Genomic DNA, 20,963 nt, shown 5'->3' with positions numbered 1-20,963 from the left:
CTCAGCATCGCTAATTATTAGAGAAATGTAAATCAAAACTATAATGACGGGACTTCCCTGGTGGTGCAGTGGTTAAGAATCCACCTGCCAATGCAGGGGACATGGGTTTGACCCCTGGTCTGGGAAGATCCCACATGCCGCAGAGCAACTAAGCCCATGCACCACAACTACTGAGCCTGAGCTCTAGAGCCTGCGAGCCACAACTACTGAGCCCGTATGCCACAACTACTGAAGCCCGAGCGCCTAGAGCCCGTGCTCCACGATAAGAGAAACCACCGCGCCCGTGTTCCGCAACAAGAGAAACCACCGCGCATCGCAACAAAGAGTAGCCCCCACTCACCGCAACTAGAGAAAGCCTGCGCGCAGCAACGAAGACCCAACGTGGCCAAAAGATAAATAAATTAATTAATTAATTAATTTTAAAACCCCCACTACAATGAGGTATCACCTCACACTGTTCAGAATGGCCATCATTAAAAACTCTACAAATAACAAATGCTGGAGAGGGTGTGGAGAAAAGGGAACCCTCCTACACTGTTGGTGGGAATGTAAGTTGGTGTAGCCACTATGGAAAACAGTATGGAGGTTCTTCAAAAAACTAAAAATAGAGATGCCATGTGATCCAGCAATCCCACTCCTGGGCATATATACAGACAAAACTATAATTCAAAAAGATACATGCACCACTATTTTCATAGCAGCACTATTTACAATAGCCAAGACATGGAAACAACCTAAATGTCCATTGACAGATGAATGGATAAGGAAGATGTGGTACGTATATATAATACTACTCGGCCATAAGAAAGAATGAAATAATGGATGGAAGTAGAGATTATCATACTAAGTGAAGTAAGTCAGACAGAGAAGACAAATATCATATGATATTGCTTATATATGGAATCTAAAATATGACACAAATGAACCTATCTACAAAACAGAAACAGACTCACAGACATAGAGAACAGACTTGTGGTCACAGGAGGGGTGCGGGGGAGAGGGATGGACTGGGAGTTTGGGGTTGGTAGATGCAAACTATTATATACAGGATGGATAAACAGCAAGGTCCTACTGTATAGCACAGGGAACTATATTCAATATCTCATAATAAACCAGAATGGAAAAGAATAGAAAAAAAGAATGTATACATATGTATAACTGAATCATTTTGCTATACACCCAAAACTAACACAACACTGTAAATCAACTATTCGTCACTTAAAAAAAAAAAAGAAATGTAGCCCTGCTGACACCTTGATTTTTTAAAAAATATTTATTTGGCTGCGCTGGGTCTTAGTTGTGGCACGCGGGGTCTTTAGTTGCGGCATGCAAACTCTTAGTTGTTAGGGCATGTGAACTCTTAGTTGCAGCATATGGGATCTAGTTCCCTGACCAGGGATCGAACCCGGGCCTCCTGCATTGAGAGTGCGGAGTCTTAACCAACTGGACCACCAGGGAAAGCCCTGACACCTTCATTTTATCCAGTGATCTGTGTTGAACCTCTGATCTCCAGAACTGGAAGATAATAAATTTGTGCTGTTTTCAGCCATTAAAAAAAAATTTTGTATATGTATATATATATATATATATATACACACACACACATATATATATAGTCTTCCAATCCACAAACATATCTCTCCATTTATGAAATCTTATTTAATTTCTCTCAGCAATTATAAACTTAATATGTCTTTTGTTAAATTTATCCTAAATATTTTGCTGCTATTATAAATGGTATTTTTAAATTTCATTTTCCAACTGTTTGCTGCTAGTATATAGAAACAATTATTTTTTTGTATATTGACCTTGTATCCACTGATGTTGCTAAATTCACTAATTTTCCCAATAATTTTGATTTCCTCTTAGACCTGAGAGACTGTTTCTTAATTTCCAAACGAAAATTAAAAAAATATTTTTGTGGTTGATTTCTAACTGTATCGGGCTATAGCTAAAGTTTCTGAATTATAGAATCTCTTGTTATTTTTGAATTTATTATCCTTTTCTTTGTGGCATATAATTGATTTCTACTGACATGAAGGGTATATATATTCTCTGTAGATTCGAAACTTCTCTTTGTGTCATAATATAAAAGTCCACCTGTGAAAATCAAAAATATACATACTCGTACCTAGAGTAGTCAAAATCGTAGAGACAGAAAGTAGAATGGTGGTTCTAGGAGATGGAGAGTAATTGTTGAATAAGTACCAAGTTTCACTTTGGGAAGATGAAAGAAGTTCTGGAGGTGGATGGTGGTGATGGTTGTAGAACAATCTGAATGTACTTAATGCCATGGAACTGTACACTTTAAAATGGCTAAAATGGTACATCTTATGTATATTTTACCATAATTTTTTTTTGGTCATGCTACACGACTTGAGGGATCTTAGTTCCCTGACCAGGGATTGAACCCAGGCCCCAGCAGTGAAACTGCGGAGTCCTAACCACTGGCCCGCCAGGGAATTCCCTTTACCATATTTTTTTCTTTTTAATGTAAGTGGGCTTTTTTGGTTCTAGTCTAGCCCCTAAAACCAACATGAGAAGGTCTCTGGTGACCCCAGTTGTGGAGAAACACGTCCAGCGTGTAATGTGCTGGCAGAAAGAGGACAGGTAACACTCAACTTTAAAGGGAAAACACAAAAACCCCTGGCAAATCTGTACAGGATTTTAGGAATCTGAAAATAGTACAGTGTGTTCGATTTGCTTTTTTATAAAGCACAAGTTCCCATGATTTCGGCCAGAAGCGCTAGAAGTATAGAAGCATAAGAGAGTAAATAACATTGCCCTCCAAAGGCAAACGTGCTTTTCAGATACGGTTTGCCTGTTCTTGAGACTAAGGTGCCTGGCTGTTTTAGCTCGAGGGAGTGTGCAGAATCCGTACTGGCCACCAGGGGGCAGGAGTCCCTGTGTCGTGCAGACCAGGTAGGCACAGGCTCGGGGAGTTAGTGCCCACTGTCAAAGGCATCATTTTGTACCCGCAGGCGTGCGGGAGGCTACCCGCAAGCTTTCCAGCTACCTGCAGATGGGGAAAGCACCTGACAGAGGTTCGGGTGGCGTCCTTCTCAACCACAGGAGGGGTAACCAAATCTCTCAGCTCCTGGGACAGGCCTATTGCTTTCCTTGCTGCCATTGATATCAACACCTACATCCCTCCCTCCTACGAACATGCCAGGAGTGACTTCTGTTTTCTGAGCATACGCAGGGCCACCACTAACTTTTGTGCCGATTCGAACAAGAAGACTCTTCCTTCCGGGCACACAAGCTGGCAGGCACAGGGCTTAGCAAGCTGACTGATGCTGCTGGGTTAGAGAAAGCTCCCCTCCTGCCGGGCAGCCCCACGCGGTGGCCCTGGGACGGTCCTAAGTAGCAGGCACTGTGCCGAGAGGCACTTCGGCACAGGGCAGGCACGGTTAGCGTGCACATTTTTCTGCTGTGGACACTGAGGGTGTAAGTAACTCAGGCTCACAGGGCCAGCAGGCGGTAGAGCTCCCGCCAGAGAGGAGGGCCATGGCCTTGGCGGCCCTAAAGTCCCTCCCACGTCCCCTGCGCCCGCGGAGTCCCAGCCGCCGCACAGCCTCGCCGAAGAGCTCCCTGCTTCCACAACCCCCGCCTCCCCGTCTGCTCCCTCACAGCAGCAAGAGGCATTTTTTCAGCTCCTTGTTTTTGTTTTGTTTTTCTTTCTTCTTTTTCGAGGAAGCAGCTGTTCCTCCCTTAACTTACTGGGTTTCACGTGGTACCGAAGCCCCCGCCCGGACACCCCTCAGGGCCCCGCTGTCCCGAGTCAGGGTCTCCCGGGCGGGGCAGGTGGCGGGCAGCCCTCCAGCGCCCAGGGGTGCAGTGGGCATGTCTGGCTGCCCATAAATACCTTTCCATAAATACGGCCCAGCTTTCTCCAGGTAAACAGGCTGAGCTGCAGCAGTCCCCGGGCCTAGCACCGGAGGAACCTGCTCCGAGGGCAGGGGCCCCGCGCCCGCACCTGCACACACACCTGCCCGCAGTCCCGCCCCAGGGCGCGGCTTCCTCCTGACTGTGGTGCCCGCGCCCGTGCCGCAGTAGCTCCTCGTCGTTAGAGGAACTACCGTACATAATGCAAACGTTCAGCTCAAATAATATTAATAAAAAGAGTGCCCAATAGCCATTTCGCGGATGTTGCCAACGTGCTCCTCCCTGCTCCCAAAGAGGTAACCGCAGTCCTGACTCTTGTGCTAATCTTTATCACACGTGTATATGTACATCTAGAGAGGATGCTATTTAGTCTCGTCTGTTCTTGAATTCTATGTAAGTGGAATAATACTGTATGCATTTTGCTGAGACTGGTCTTTTGTGATTCATCCCTGTTGACATATGTAGTTGGAGTTGATATATGTTCAGTGTTGCTTAGTATTCATCATGTGAACATCCCACAATGTCCATTTCACTGTTGATAGAGAAACATGTTTAGTTTTTGCTATTGTGAACGTTCTTGTTCATATCCCCTGGGGCAGGTATGCAAGGGATTCTCTAGGATAGAGTGTTTAAAAATCTTTTAAGACAACTTGATTATGAGTACATGCCAAAGTTTTATTATAGTCTTGCTGTAAGAACAAGGGTCTCTGATGGACCAAGCCAAAGATTTCTCTCTTGGTAGAAACACTTAAAGGGGGAAAAATGACTAGGCAATTTATTTATTTAGTTTCTCGCCTTGTGGGATCTTAGTTCCCTGACCAGGGATTGAACCCAGGCCCTTGGCAGTGAAAGGTCAGAGTCCTAACCACTGGATCGCCAGGGAATTCCCTTTTTTTTTTCCCGGGGTTTTTTTGTTTTGTTTTGGGGTTTTTTTTTTGTTTGTCTGTTTGTTTTGACTAGGCAATTTAAAGGAAAAATTCCTCTACTCTCCATACTTCATTACTTCTGACACCAGATGTCTGGGGGGTCTTTTAGCAAGTAATTCTCCAACACCAGCTGGGTGTCCTGTAATTTAACTCACGCTGATACCATGTGCCTGCAGCCCACAGGTTAAGGGCTCAGTCCTACAAGACAGTCCCCTTCCCTCCCCACTTCAGACACCACTTCCAAGTTCAGGTTGTCACCTGTGCTTCTGACCCCCTGGCTATAAAGCCGAGGTTCCCATGACCTCCTTCCTCCTGGGGTTTGATTAATTTGTTCAATCGGCTCACAGAACTCAGGAAAACGGTTTACTCACTAGATCGCTGGTTAATTAGAAAGGATGTATCTCAGGAGCAGCCAGGTGGAACAGATGTGCAGGGCAGGGCGTGTGGGAAGGGGTGCAGACCTCCATTCCTCTCTGGGACCGCTCTTCCAGCCACTCTTCCCACCTCCACTGTTCACCAGCCAGAAGCTCCCCAAACGCCGCACTTTAGAGAGTTTTCTGGAGGCTTCGTTACGTAGGCATGATCAATAAAATCAGTGGTTGCTGATGATTAATTCAACCTCCAGCCCCTCTCCCCTCCCCCAAGGTGGGGGAGTAGGGCTGTAACTTCCAACCTTCTAATCACACGGTTGATTCCCGTGGCAATCAGCCCACAAATTTAAGGCCTTTCCAAAAGTCACTCCATTAACACAAACTCTGGGAATTTTAAAAGGGGCTTGTTATGAATAACAAGACATCTCTATCACTCTGATCACTTAGAAAATTCCTAGGGTTTTAGGAGCTCTGTGGTAGGAATGGGGATTAAGCCCAATTTCTTAGAAATCACATCATCACAGTAATCACTGCTCCAGCATCACAGTAATACAATCAGTTAGATTGTGTACGAAAGAAAAGTCTAATTAAAGATCTTTAGACTCTTGATTGATAGCTGACAGTCGATTCAGTATATGGATATCTAGTGTCTCAGAAGAGATCTTAATTTGATTATGATCTGTCATAAAACTGCTTAAATATTTTATTAGCAATGCTACCTGTTTGTGAATTATGTCACCCCACAGGCCAGGTTAAGGACAAATTTTCTTCTATAATAATTGAAGTGATATAGCTGGGTCTAGGATATACACTTCCTCAATTTTGTTTTCCAAATGGGTTGTAACAATTTAAACTCTCACCACAGCAGATATTGTCTTTTTTTTTTAAGATTTTTTTTGGGGGGGGATGTGGACCATTTTTAAAGTCTTTATTGAATTTGTTACAATATTGCTTCTGTTTTATGTTTTGGTATTTTGGTCATGAGGCATGTGGGATCTTAGCTCCCTGACCAGGGATCGAACCCACATGCCCTGCATTGGAAGGTGAAGTCTTAACCACTGGACCACCAGGGAAGTCCCTATTGTCTGACTTTTTAATCTTTGCACGTCTGGAAGTTATGAAGTGGTATCTCATCATTGTTTTAATTTGTTTATTCCTGATCTGGTTGAGCAACTTCGTATGTTTATTCCATCCTATTTCCTCTTCTATGTTCTTTATGTATTCCAGATCTGTGCTATCCAATATGGTAGCCACTAGTCATATGTGACTACAATTAAAATTAAATACAATTTAAAACTGAATTTCTCAGTCTCACTTGCCGTAATTCAAGTGTTCAGTAGCTACGTGTGGCCAGTGGCTAGTGGATGGTGCAAATATAGAATATTCCCATCATTGCAGAATGCTATTGGACAGCCCCATGCTAGATACTGATCCTTGTGAATTATGTGTTGCAAGGCTCTTCCTCAAGTTTATGGCCAGTCTTCTTGCTGTCTTTTTTGCTTTTTTTTTTTTTTTGGCTGCCACAGCATGTGGGACCTTAGTTCCCCAACTAGGGATCAAGCCCATGCCCCCTACATTGGAAGCACGAGTCTTAATCACTGGACTGCCAGGGAAGTCCCTTTGCTGTCTTTATTAGGTATGTTGATGAACAGAAGTCCCAATTTTAATGTAGTTGAACTTATGAAAGATTTACCAAAGCTCTTCACCTTGGTCATAAAGATATTTGCCTAGATTTCCTTCTAAAAAATATGAAGTTTTCCCTTTCACAGTTAAGGCCTAAATTCACCCATAATTTAGTTTTGGGTGCAGTGTAGAATAGGAGTCTACTTTCGTTTTTTCCAATAGTCCCTTCTTTACCCAATGTATGTATACTAGGCTTTTATATACGCACAGCTCCTTCTCTGAGCTCCTAGTCTGTTTCACTGATCCTGAGCCAATCACATTGTATTAATTATTATAACTTTAAAACCTAATAAAGGCTTGAGGGACTTCCCTGGTGGCACAGTGGATAAGACTCTGTGCTCCCAGTGCAGGGGGCCCGGGTTCGATCCCTGGTCAGGGAAGTAGATCCCACAGGCCGCAGCTAAGAGTTCGCATGGCGCAACTAAGACCTGGCGCAACCAAATTTAAAAAAAAATGTAATAAAGCCTTGATATCTTGGTTCTTCAGGAATGTCTTGACTGTTCTTGGCCCTGTGCACATCCATATAAATTTAATTTTATTTATTTATTTATTTATTTATGGCTGTGCTGAGCGGCATGTGGGATCTTAGTTCCCCAGCCAGGGATCGAACCCCCACCCCCTGTAGTGGACGCGTGGAGTCTTAACCACTGGACCACCTGGGAAGTCCCCATATACATTTTAGATTCGCTTTTCAAGTCCCCATAAAATCCTGTTATAATTTTGATTGGAGATGCATTAAATCTACAGATTGATTTGGGCAAAAAAACCCAAACAAACCTGATACCTATGTTGCTAGGTACTGTTCATGGCCCTGGGGATGCAACAGTGAACAAGACAGACTGGGGGCTTCGCATCAAAATTAGGTTAAAATCCAAATTCCTCATCACCGCCAATAAACCAATCCACACAACCACCCCCAGCTCGTTGCCCCAGCTCGTTGCCCACCACTCCCTCTCCCTCTGAGCTCCAGTCACACCTTCCTTGGCACCCCTGGACCTCAACAAGCATTCTCTGGCTGTGTTTTTGCTAGAAACTACCCACCACCACCACTCATTGCCCCTTATTTGCATGACGGGCTCCTTGACCTTAAGCAGGTGTTTGCTCAAATAACCACCTTTTCCAAGAGGCCATCGTGCTATGTAAAAGAGCTGTTGCATGTCTCTCTAACCCTTGCTTTATCCCTCAGCCCTCATCACTACCTAACACATTGAAGATGGTTTGGTTTTAGTTGTCTACCTCCCTACTAGAAACTAAGCTCCTTGACCAGGAACTCCATCTGTCTTGTTTACTGTTATGTCCTCAGGGCCTTGACCGATGCCCAGAACATAGTAAGCACTCAGTAAATCTGCTGAATGAATGAAAGTAGCAAGATCAGACAAACGATCAGGATGCTTCGGAAAAATCCCGGGCAAGCTCTGTGAGTTGCGACATGTAGCTACAGCTATCCTAAGTTCTAGAAATATCTGGCTAGTGCTTATCAATTAAAAACAAAAAACTGGCCACAATCCCTCAAGATTTCCCAGGGAGGATAGTATTTCATCACCTAATGATTTTTAGAGTCTTATTTGCAAATATGTTATCCATCCTACTTCTACATGTGGGCTTGGGCAGACTGATTTTAATTAATTCCAATTTATCAATGTTTTCTTTTATGGATTACACTTGTGATGTCATAATTAAGAAGTCTTTACGTAACTCAGGGTCACACACACAATTTTTTTTTTCATTTGGAAGATTTCTAGTTTTTCATTACATTTAGTTCTCTGTGCCATCTTGAGTTAATTTGTGTGTAAGATTTGGTGTAAGATTTACTTTGCATATGGATATCCAATTGCTCCAACACCATTTATTTAAAACTATCTTTCCCCATTGAATTTCCTTGATGCCTTTCGAGAAAATCATTTGTTAACAAACGGGAAGATCTGTTTCTGGACTCTCTGTTATGTTATGTTGATCCTTATATCAGCACCACACTGTCTTTATTATGTCTCTACAGTAGGTGTGAAATTGGCTAAGTACTCCAACTTTGTTCATTATTTTCCCAAAGAATAGCTTTGGCTATTCTAGGTCCTTTCTGTTTCCACATAAATTTTAGGATCAGGTCATCAATGCCTATCTTTAAAAGCCTGCTGGGATTTCAGTGGTGACTGCATTGATGCTATAGATCTACTTAGGGAGAACTGCCATCTTAACGGTGTGGAGCACTTCAATCCATAAACATGCTATGGGGGGCTTCCCTGGCGGTCCAGTGGTTAAGACTCCGTGCTTCCAATGCAAGGGGTGTGTGTGTGTGAGCTAAGATCCCACATGCCACGTGGCGTGGCCAAAAAAGAAAAAAAAAACACGGTATGTTTCTCCATTTGGGAAAATTAATCAGTTCTTTTTCTCTTATTCCAGCTTGTTTAGCGGCTGGTTTATTGGGCCATAACTTTCTGTTTTCAGTAAATGTGTAATAATGAACGTTTGGTTTTGTTATAAAAAAACAAAACAAAGCAGGCGAGAGCTTTCTTTTCCTCTGGAAACACCTTGTTTCTTAGTGCCTGGGGTTTCTCTGGAGCCATCCTGGGGCCTGAACCCCAACTCGTCCCCTTGGTGGCCGGACCTCTTCATGTTCCTAGAGCCTTCCCTGGGATTCCTGTAGGCCCTGCTTCTCTATCCCACATTAATTCAGTCAGTCTCAGGACTGTGGACAGAGTGCTTTAAACCCTTCTTTCCTCCATTACACCCCAAATATCTATCCATCTGACGTGTTCACTTTTCCTTCTGTTCTGGGATGTACTCAGGATTTGGAAGCAGGGCAGGTCTTCCCAGTGAGCCAGATGAGGGCGTGGCTGCTGAAACCAGAAGCAGACGTGTGTCCTTGGAGCAAAGGGACTGACTCTGCGCCAGATGACTCTGCACGTCCCTGCTGACGTCCACTGGGGTCTGGGGGACAACATTCGTGCACTGGAGGCCTCATCCAGGCACAGCCCAGGAGCCCCACGGCCTCCTGTGCCACAGCGCCCTCCAGTGGGCCCGGAAGTTGACCCATTTGGTCTGGGAGGGAGCACGACAGCCCTCAGATGCCCACTGAGCGCCTGCTGTGTGCCAGGCATCGCTCTGGGTACCATGATAAGACAGAGTCTCTGGCCTCCTGGGGCTTCCAATGTATGGGGGGTAAAAAATGAATGAGCCGAGCAAGTTCAGGCCTCGATAAGTGTGCTGCAGGCAACAAAAGAATATTCCATCCAGTGTAGTATGACAGCGTGGTCAGAGGAGGCCTCTCCGAGGAGCGGACCCCTGAGTTGACACCTGAATGAGGAGAAAAAAAGGAAGAGCAGTCCAAGCAGAAAGACGGGCGCCAGCCCGAGACCAGCACGGGCCTGGCGAGTCTGGGAGACGGAAGGAAGGCCGTCACGGCGGGACTGAAGTGACTGAGGGGCGGATCACAGGGGCAGAGCGGCAAGGGAGGCCACGGCAAGGACTCTGGATCTTCTTTGGGAACAACAGGAAGCAGAGGAGTGACACGCAGTGAGTGAGCTGCTGGATTCTCCAGCAGTGGAGCGCGTCCGGTCTACCCTGCACTGTGCTCAGCTCGGAGCCGGGAGGCCCGAACGCAGAAGAGCCACCTTCTACCCAGCTAGGGAATCCAACAACGGTGAGATGCAGAGGCCTCCCGACAAACGGCAAAACCTCCGAGGCTTGGCAGCTCACGTGGGTATCGGGCTGCACGGGAGCGTGTGTCTCAGCAGGAGGTCTGGCATCCTGGTGACTCCAACTCCAGGGTCCGCCCAGGGAGAACTCGCCCACCCCTGCCAGCTGGGGCTGAGCACAGCCTTTACGTCACCCGCGCTTCTCATAAGCGCCTCTGTACAGTGTTTCTCACACAGCGTGAGTTATCTATCCACATGTTTTCTGTTCCACTGGATGATGACCACTTCAGGACAGACACGGAGCTGTTCAGCTCTGCCGTGTGCTGGGGGCGCAGAAGACTGGCCTGGTGAGATATGTGGGTGGGGTGCAACTGAGGACAGCCCTGAGTACCTAAGGACTTTTGGGTTTGCTCCAGGACCAATTCTTTGCTGCCACATCTTTGGCCAAGACTGTTCTTGAGACATAGTAGTGAGGGTGGATTGACCAGAGGGCTTGTGGCCTCTATCTGTCCAGATATGTTTTCCCTGAAAAACATCTGAGATTTTGGACAACTGGGCTGGACCCTCGCTGAAGAACTGGGCACAAGTCTGTATCAAGGGCCAGCATAGGATGTAGCCGTAGTGAAATTCTTTTTTTCTTTCCAGTTTATATGTAATTGACAAGTAACATTATGTAAGTACAAGATATATAGCGTGATGATTTAGGATGATTAAATTAAGATGATTTAGGATCTAATCTCTTAGCAACTTTCAAGTGTACAATACAGTATTAACTACAGTCACCACGCTCTACATTAGATTCCCAGAAGTTATTCGTCTTATTGTACTGAAACTTTTTTTTTTTTTTTGGCCGCACCTCGCGGCATGTGAGATCTTAGTTCCCCGACCAGGTATCAAACCTGCACCCCTTGCATTGGAAGTGCAGAGTTTTAACCACTGGACCGCCAGGGAAGTCCCTGTAGTAAAATTCTTGATTCTCTCTCCCAGAGGGATGCAATGGAAGGTTTTATCCATTCATCACAAGGCAGACTCTTCCTTAGAGCCTATAGAAGACATTTTTCGCAGGAAACGTGCTGTTTCTCTTGAATCAATTTGTCTGTGTCTTAGGGACAGTGTGATAAATGCCTAATCATGTTTCCCTCTTTGCTTTGGCCACTACTAGGTAGTTTAGCAGCAAATCTGCAGACTATTTCTAATAACCCTAAAGGACCACTGGAGAAAATCAGCCTCAGGTTTAAGACTTTGGAGTCAGGCCACCTGGGTTGAAATCTCATTTCTGCCACCTCTTAGCTGTGTGACTGTGGGCCACTTATCTTTTTTCTTCCCAAGTATTTATAAAATGGGCATAATCACATTATTTACTTTGGGAAGTTATTTTGGTGTAAAGATTAAAGGATACAATGCTAAGCATAGGGCCTGGCACAACAATCAGCATAAATGTAATCATTTTCACTTTAACCTAAGCAGTTCTGTGTGGTCATATTCCTCTTACGTTTAGTATTTTCTGGTCCCTAAGAAAGACACACACACACACACACACACACACACACACACACACAGAAGACTTCTACTTCAGAATTGCATAAACTGATTACTGTTATTATTATTTTTTTATTTTTAGGTACGCAGGCCTCTCACTGCTGTGGCCTCTCCCGTTTTGGAGCACAGGCTCCGGACACGCAGGCTCAGTGGCCATGGCTCACCGGCCTAGCCGCTCCGCGGCATGTGGGATCCTCCCGGACCGGGGCAGGAACCTGCGTGCCCTGCATCGGCAGGGCGGACTCTCAACCACTGCGCCACCGGGGAAGCCCTGTTATTATTATTTTTAATCTGCTATTCATAGCCTACAGACAAGAGTCTTCGGAAAAGTTGCCATGAGAATTAAATCTGCATCTGGGAGGCTCTTCCTCTCAACACCGTGTAGCAAGGGAGCATAACTTATATGCCCAACAGGATGGGAAAACATGGAAAAGATATGTGTCCTGCTTGAGGCATTCATTACTGAGGGTGACCCTTGGTCACTACAGGTTCATTACTATTAATGTCTTCTGATACAGCCTCTGACAATACGTCTGTCTGGATTCAAAGGGCAGCACTTAATTCCAAAGTAATTAAAGAATCTGTGCTTTAGCTTCCGTTTGAGGTCAAATAAACTCAAACAGAGGGGATCTATTAGGGTAACGCTAATGTCTGGTACATTAACGTAATTTAAGAGGTCTCACACTGGGTAAATGTGTCTTTATATTTTATAAAAGGAGACTGATATTTATCGTTAAAAACTATTTTTTCTTAATTTTTATTGCTGAAGTCAGTTTAACTTCTTGAGGTACCTCCGTGCTCATCAAGGGTTTACCTGAGCTCTCAGGGACTGCTTTGCCAGATGTTTATCTAATTTAACTTTTTTATACCTTTATTGAAGTGTACATGGTGCACAAGAAGTTGTACCTAATTGAAGTATGCAGATTGTTAAGTTAGGATAGATGCTTGTACCCATGAAGTCATCATCAAAATCAAGATAATAAACATTTTCCTCACCCCGCCCCCAAAGTTTCTCCGGCCTCTTATCATCCATCCCACCTCATCCCTTCTCCCTGCCCCATCTCAAAGTGACCACTGATCTGCTCTCTCACTCTACAGATTAGTTTGCGTTTTCTACAGTTTTATGTGGGATGGAATCCTACAGTTTGTACCCTTTCTGGTCCGGCTTCTTTCATTCAGCATAATTATTTTGAGATTCAGCCATGTTGCTACATGTATCCATAGTTCATTTCTCTTTATCGCTGAGTAGTGCTCCACTGTATGGATGTACTTACACCTTATCGCAAGGACTTACTATGCATGTAATTGATTGTGTGTCTCTCTCTCCACACTGGCTGGAGGAAAAAACTACCAAAATACTAAATCTATGGCCCACCTCTAGCAAAAGGATAGACTTCAAAGCCAGCACTTTCTAATCTCTCCCTCAGTTCATTTTCTCTTTTTTCCTATCCTTTTGTTATAAGTTCCCCACCCGTTCATCTTTCTTTCATTTTATCTTGCTACACTATAAACATTTAAGTCAGTCATCTTGGTCCTTTCCGGAAACAAGGGCCAATTATGAGTAAACAATGTTCTGTTTTTATTCGATTTTATTGGCTCTTCCCTGCCACTTTCTTTAGGGATGCTGGATTTTGTTGACTTGGTCTACTTGTAGATGCCCATCCTCTCCTGCTTGACCATCGGCCACCATCTCCGGAGTGCTGGTCTCTAATCTCATCCCCCTTCTATCCACCTGCTACAGTGTCACCGAGTTATCATTCTACAGTAGGAATCTGATCATGTCATTCCCACGCAGAACACCTGCAGGAAGAATCTAAAGTCCTCAGCATGGCAAGGCAGGTCCCTCATTCGTCATTCATTCTTTCAACAAATATTTACTGAGAGCTGATTATGTACGAGGCTCTATGCTAGCTGGCTAAGTGTGGAGGTATGGTGATAAACCAGAGGAACATGGTCGGTACCTCACTCACGGACTTTGCACTCCAGTGGAGGAAGTGAATAAAGAGATAACCACGTATGCAATATAATTATGGATTGGGCAAACATGAAATCGTTTTGAAAGAAATAACCAAGATGATGCAATTGAGTCGCGGCGGGAGGAATGGACGTCAGAGAAGGCCTTTATGAAGAGGTGACGTTTACATTGCCAAAAAGGAAAGACAGAAGTGGCCACGGAAGAGTTGTGGGCAAAGGAAACACCAAGTGCAAAGGTCCGGAAGTGGGAAACAGCTGGGATAGCCAGGACAGCTGGAGGTAGTGAAGTTGCTGGGGAGTTGACCTCTGCCTGCTTCTCCAGCCTGTTTCCCACCTGAAGCCCCTGAAGCCCAGGCACCCACTATTTCTTGGGTTTTTTTTTTTTGCGGTACACGGGCCTCTCACTGCTGTGGCCTCTCCCGTTGTGGAGCACAGGCCTCGGACGCGCAGGCTCAGCGGCCATGGCTCACGGGCCCAGCCGCTCCGCGGCATGTGGGATCTTCCCGGACCGGGGCACGAACCCGTGTCCCCTGCATTGGCAGGCGGACTCCCGGCACCCACCATTTCTTCATTACACCACCTTCTCACTTTTCACCTGCTCCCCTCTCTCTGGACAATCCTTCCTCCTCCTGTGACTGGGCTTCTAAATAATACCTTAGTCGTAACGCTCGGGTTCTTCTGCTACCCTCCTCCAGGCAGCTGGACTGCTCCTTCCTCCTCTGTGCCCCCAGAGAAGTCCAAGGACTTCTCCTTGTTTATACAGCTAACGTTTACTGAGCGCCTCCTATGTGCCAGAAACTGTTCGAAGCACTCTCCCTGTAGAAACTAACCTTGCAAGGCAGGTTCCTTCAACCCGCAAAAAGTCTCTGAGCTAGGTGTTATTACTATCCCCACCATATGGATGAAGAAACTGAGGCCCAGAGAAGTTAAGTAATTCACCCACAGTCACACAATGAGCAAATGGTAGAGTCAGGATCTCAACCCAGTCCAGTCTGTACTTTAACCACTAAGCCCTTTCTGCCTTTTAAGATTGATAATGGTAACTAGCATGTATCAAGCACGCCCTACATGCTGAGCTTTCTTCTCAGCCCTTTGTATGATTAACTCACTGAATCCTCCAACAACTCTTTAAGGGAACTACTCTCAGCACCACAACGACCCCTTACTGGTGCTGAGACCATGACCCCCTTGGGTGGGGCGCATGTCCTACCCTAGTCAGCAACCCCAAGGCCTCCCATGCCCAGAAGCTGCTGGACCCATGTCTGCTGGATGAGTGAATAAACCAATCACCTAGTCTTCCTCTTGGCTCACATTTAAACTTCAAGAGTCCACGGTGCCCAGACACAGTTGCCTGGAGGAGATTATGATAATAGATTAGAAATCTGTTGCTGTAAATACACAGCATTGAGAACTGATTGATATGAAGGCTGACTTAATATGTATGTTTGCTGCATTTTGAATGTGAAATAAGGAAATTCCTTTATGTATCAGAGACTGTATTAAGTATCAGAAGATGTACTAGCCAACCCTATGACAGCAAAACAGGGGCAAAGGGCTGCTTTCAAGACAGATCCCATAATAAATCTCATCTATGTTTGAATGTGACACAGCCAACAAAAATAACACATCAACTTAAAAAACCATCTGTGTCTTTTGTCTAGCTATTCTGTTCTTTCACTTGACAGCAAATATTAAACACAATATATAAAAGTTTAAAATGTGGGCTTCCCTGGTGGCGCAGTGGTTGAGAGTCCGCCTGCCGATGCAGAGGACACGGGTTCGTGCCCCGGTCCGGGAGCCATGGCCGCTGGGCCTGCGCGTCCGGAGCCTGCGCTCCACGGCAGGAGAGGCCACAGCAGTGAGAGGCCCGGGTACTGCAAAAAAGTTTAAAATGTCACTTAAATCCTAGAATCAGTTCTGGACCCTGAAATACAAATTGGGAAACAGTCTATGGTAATCAGAAAAAGAAATGAAGAATAACTCCTTGAAGTCTAAGGGATTGGTGTTAAGATTAATTTATTTATCCAAGGATATAATAGCAACTATTGCCTAGTCATTTCTGGATACCTAATACAATTTTCTAACAGATTGAGAAACTGATACACTAAGCCTCGGTTTCTTGGTTCATTGACTAAGTTTGAGAACTCCCTAGAAAGGTATTGGAAAAAAAAGAAAATACCAGTCTTTCCAAGGGCAGCTCTCTTTTTTCCTTGGCAAAGGAAACCAAGCAAAAAGGCCAAGAGAAAGGTGTGGAAATGACATTTTCTCAGCACCAAGTGCCAAGCGATTTGCCTAGATTTAAGACTCACCACAACCTGACAAGCTAGGAAGACAACTAGTCCACAATTTTTCTTTACAGATAGGGAAGTTAAAGGTTAAAAGTGGTGAGGGCCTTCCCTGGTGGTCCAGTGGTTAAGACTCTGCGATCCCAATGTTGGGGGCCCAGGTTCAATCCCTGGTCAGGGAACTAGATCCCACATGCATGCTGCAGCTAAGATCCTGAGTGCCTCAACTAAGACCCGGCGCACACAAATAAATATATTTTTAAAAAAGTGGCGAGTAGGGCTTCCCTGGTGGCGCAGTGGTTGAGAGTCCGCCTGCCGATGCAAGGGACACGGGTTCGTGCCCCGGTCCGGGAGGATCCCACGTGCTGCGGAGTGGCTGGGCCCGTGGGCCATGGCCGCTGAGCCTGCGCGTCCGAAGCCTGTGCTCCGCAATGGGAGAGGCCACAACAGTGAGAGGCCCGTGTATCGCGAAAAAAAAAAAAAAAAGTAGCGAGTAAAATACACATAGTCATAGGACTGGTGTGAAATCAAGCTGGGAATCTGACACAGTTTCGTTTGATTCCAAATCTCATGCTCTTGTTGCTGCAGCACACTGCCTTAGGTTCCTAAAAGGATTTACTGACAAATCTGACATAATTACCAAATTTTTAAATCAAAAATAAATCACCAGTTATTTGTAGTGAGGTGGATGGACCTAGAGTCTGTCACACAGAGTGAAGTAAGTCAGAAAGAGAAAGACAAATACTGTATGCTAACACATATATATGGAATTTAAGAAAAAATAAATGTCATGAAGAACCAAGGGGTAAGACAGGAATAAAGACACAGACCTACTAGAGAATGGACTTGAGGATATGGGGAGGGGGAAGGGTAAGCTGTGACAAAGCGAGAGAGAGGCATGGACGTATATACACTACCAAACATAAGGTAGATAGCTAGTGGGAAGCAGCCGCACAGCTCAGGGAGATCAGCTCGGTGCTTTGTAACCAACCAGAGGGGTGGCATAGGGAGGGTGGGAGGGAGATGCAAGAGGGAGGGGATATGGGGATATATGTATACGTACAGCTGATTCACTTTGTTATACAGCAGAAACTAACACACCATTATAAAGCAATTATACTCCAATAAAGATGTTAAATAAATAAATAAATAAATCACTAGGGGCTTCTCTGGTGCAGTGGTTAAGAATCTGCCTGCCAATGCAGGGGACACAGGTTCAAGCCCTGGTCCGGGAAGATCCCACATGTCGCGGAGCAACTAAGCCCATGTGCCACAACTACCGAGCCTACGTGCCACAACTACTGAAGCCCTCGCACCTAGAGCTAGTGCTCTGCAACAAGAGAAGCCACTGCAATGAGAAGCCCACACACCCCAACGAAGAGTAGCCCCCGCTCGCCACAACTAGAGAAAGCCCGTGCACAGCAACGAAGAGCAAACACAGCCAAAAATTTTTAAAATAAATAAATAAAGTAAATTAAAAAAAAATAAAAAGTAAATAAATCACCAAACACTGCAAAGGCAATTTGTTTGTAGGAGCTAATCCAACATTCCTTTGTATCCTCACACCCTCCATCAGCAGCTACAAGTCACCTTTCTCTGCCTCATACAGGTCTTCCCAAGAGGCTCCTTCGAGCCTCACACCAACAGACCTCTTGTGGCCAAATCTACCAGATGTCAGACCTGCCTCAGTGGTGTCTCCCTCCCTATAGTCAAAACCCATCTGAAAACAAATAGGTTCATATTTATAAAGTAAACTGAAGGGGCTTTGTAAATCTTGTTTTCTAAAAAAAAGTCTTCCCATCAGGTTAGCAAAATTTTAAGAGCCCGCCAATCCTAAGTGCTGCTGAAGCTACAGAACTGTGGGAACTGTCCTACACTGCCGGAGGGAGTGTAAGTTAGTACAATCACTTGGAGAGCACTTTGGCAAAGTTTAGTAGAGTTTAAGATACATCCCACAATCCTATTCCTAGGTATATTTCCTAGAGACATTTTCACACATCCATACAAGAATATACATGAATGCTTTCATTGTTGGTGGGAATGTAAAATGATGCAGCTGCTATGGAAAACAGTATGGTAGTTTCTCAAACAATCAAAAACAGAATTACCATGTGATCCAGCAACTGCACTTCTGGGTAGATACCCAAAAGATTTGAAAGCAGGGCCCCTCAAACAGATATTTGTACACCATGTTCATAGCAGCATTATTCACAACAGCCAAAAGATAGAAACAACCCAAGAGTCCATCAACAGATGAATGGATAAACAAAATGTGGTACAGGGACTTCCCTGGTGGTCCAGAGGGTAAGACTCCATGCTCCCAGGGGGCCCAGGTTCGATCCCTGTCGGGGAACTAGATCTCACATGCATGCCACAACTAAAAAAAAAAAAAATATATCCCACACGCCACAATGCCTGGCACAGCCTAGACAAATAAATAAATAAATAAATATATACATATATATATATTTTTGTGGTACGTGGGCCTCTCACTGTTGTGGCCTCTCCCGTTGCGGAGCACAGGCTCCAGACGCGCAGGCTCAGCGGCCATGGCTCACGGGCCCAGCTGCTCCGCGGCATGTGGGATCTTCCCGGTCCGGGGCACGAAACCGCGTCCCCTGCATCGGCAGGCGGACTCTCAACCACGGCGCCACCAGGGAAGCCCCTATATATATATTTTTTTTTAATGTGGTACATACATAGAGTGGAATATTATTCAAGTTTTAAAAGGAAGGAAATTCTGACATATGCTACAGCATGATGAACCTCAAGGACATTAAGTGAACTAATCCCGACACAAAAGAACAAATACTGTATGATTCCAGTTATATGCGGTACCTAGAGTAGGCAAATTCGTAGAACAGAAGGTAGAATGGTGGTTGCCAGGGACTAGGGGCAGGAGGGAATGGGGAGTTATTGTTTTCTAGGTACAGTTTCAGTTTTGCAAGATGAAAAGAGTGCTGGAGATGGATGGTGGTGATGGCTGTTCAATAATGTGAATGTACTTAATGAGCTGTGTACATAAAATGGTTAAGATGGAAATTTTACGTGTCTTTTACCACAGTTCTTAAAAATAAAATAAATGTAAAATAAAATTTTAAAATGCTTTTAGCAGCTTTGTTTGTAACTGTGAAAACTAGGGATACCCTAATGTTAAACTGTGATATGTTCACATAGCAGAATACTATATAGCAGCTAAAGCAGTTGAACTAGATTTATCAACACAGCTAAATCACAAAAACAATATTAAAAAAGGGAAGTTGTAGAATGATATGTAGGGCATGACATCATTTACATAAAGTCTAAAAACAGGTGCCGTAATCCATTCAGTCTGCTCTAATAGAATATCACAGACTGCGTGGCTTATAAACAACAGAAATGTATCTGCCACAGTTCTGGAGGCTGGGAAGTCCAACATTAAGGTGCTGGCAGATTCAGTGTCTGGTGAAGGCCCACTTCCTGTGTCCTCACATGGGGCAAAGGGGCTCTCTGGGATCTTTTATAAGGGCACTAACCCCATTTCTGAGGGCTCTGCTCTCATGGCCTAATCACTCCCAAAGGCCCCACTTCCAAATACCATCACGTTGGGGATTAGGTTTCAACACATGAATTCTGGGGGGTCACAGTCAATCTATACCAACATGTAATATTTACGGAAACATAAATTTATATTATTAGACTTAAAAGGTTCCTGGGGTTGATAAACATCGAACTCAGCACTGTGTTACCTTCAGGAAGAGAAAGAAAGAATTGTTATTGGAAAGGGAATAGTTTAAAAAACAAACAACTAACATAGATCCATACAAGTCTAGCCAACTGAGTTTTGACAAAGGTGCAAAAGTAATTCAATGGAGGAAAGATAGTGTTTCCATGGAGAAACGGGAGGAATTGGACACCCAAAAGTGAAAAAATGAACCTCAACTTAAACCTCAAAATGAATAATAGATTTACATGTAGAAAAGATCCAGGAGAATGGGACTTCCCTGGCGGTCCAGTGGTTAGGACTCCACGCATAGGATCCCGCATGCCATGCCTCCGGGCCAAAACAACAACAGTACCAACAACAAACAAATCTATGCTAAACCGATAAGGAAAATAATTTAAAAAAAAAACAAACAAACACAGAAGAAAATCTTTGGGATCTAGGGCTGGGTGAAGAGCTCGTAGACATGACACCAAAAGCACAACCCATTAAAGAAAGAAAAGAAACAGTATATTGGACTTCATCAAAATTTTGCTCTGTGAAAGATGCTGTTAAGAGGAAAAAAACAGAGAACTGGGGAACTGCAGGCCTTAGAAGGTTTACAGAGCAGATGCAAACAAGGTAGAAAGACAGCTAGACAAGCAAGAGGTTGGGCCCTGAGAGTTGAATACTGGGGTTTAAGAAAGCACAGTTCAGTCAGTTTCCGGTGATGCCAAGGTTCATTGCTCAGGTAAAATGGAGGTGATTGTGGAAGAGATCAGGTAAGCGTGATATAAGATAGGGTGTTGAGACGTCATCAAAATAACAAACTTATATTTCAAAAGACACCATCAAGAAAGTGAAAAGACAGGAATTCCCTAGCGGTCCAGTGGTTAAGAGTCCACGCTTCCAATGCAAGGGGCGCGGGTTCAATCCCCGGTTGAGGAACTAAGATTCCACATGCTGTGTGACGTGGCCAAAAAAAA

The 20,963-nt window shown here is 44.6% G+C and overlaps 1 non-coding gene across 1 annotated transcript; it reads right to left on the bottom strand.

Annotated features, from left to right (window-relative positions):
* Positions 1–1,384: 1,384 nt before the first annotated feature.
* Positions 1,385–1,458, bottom strand: TRNAE-CUC (transfer RNA glutamic acid (anticodon CUC)). Its single transcript has one exon. It is a non-coding gene; the product is annotated as a tRNA-Glu (tRNA).
* Positions 1,459–20,963: the final 19,505 nt, after the last annotated feature.

The sequence above is a fragment of the Delphinus delphis genome, chromosome 19 (genome assembly GCF_949987515.2).
Source record: "Delphinus delphis chromosome 19, mDelDel1.2, whole genome shotgun sequence".
Lineage (NCBI taxonomy): Eukaryota > Metazoa > Chordata > Mammalia > Artiodactyla > Delphinidae > Delphinus > Delphinus delphis.
Note: the sequence above shows the minus strand (reverse complement) of the source record. Positions and strands in the feature narration are given on the sequence as shown.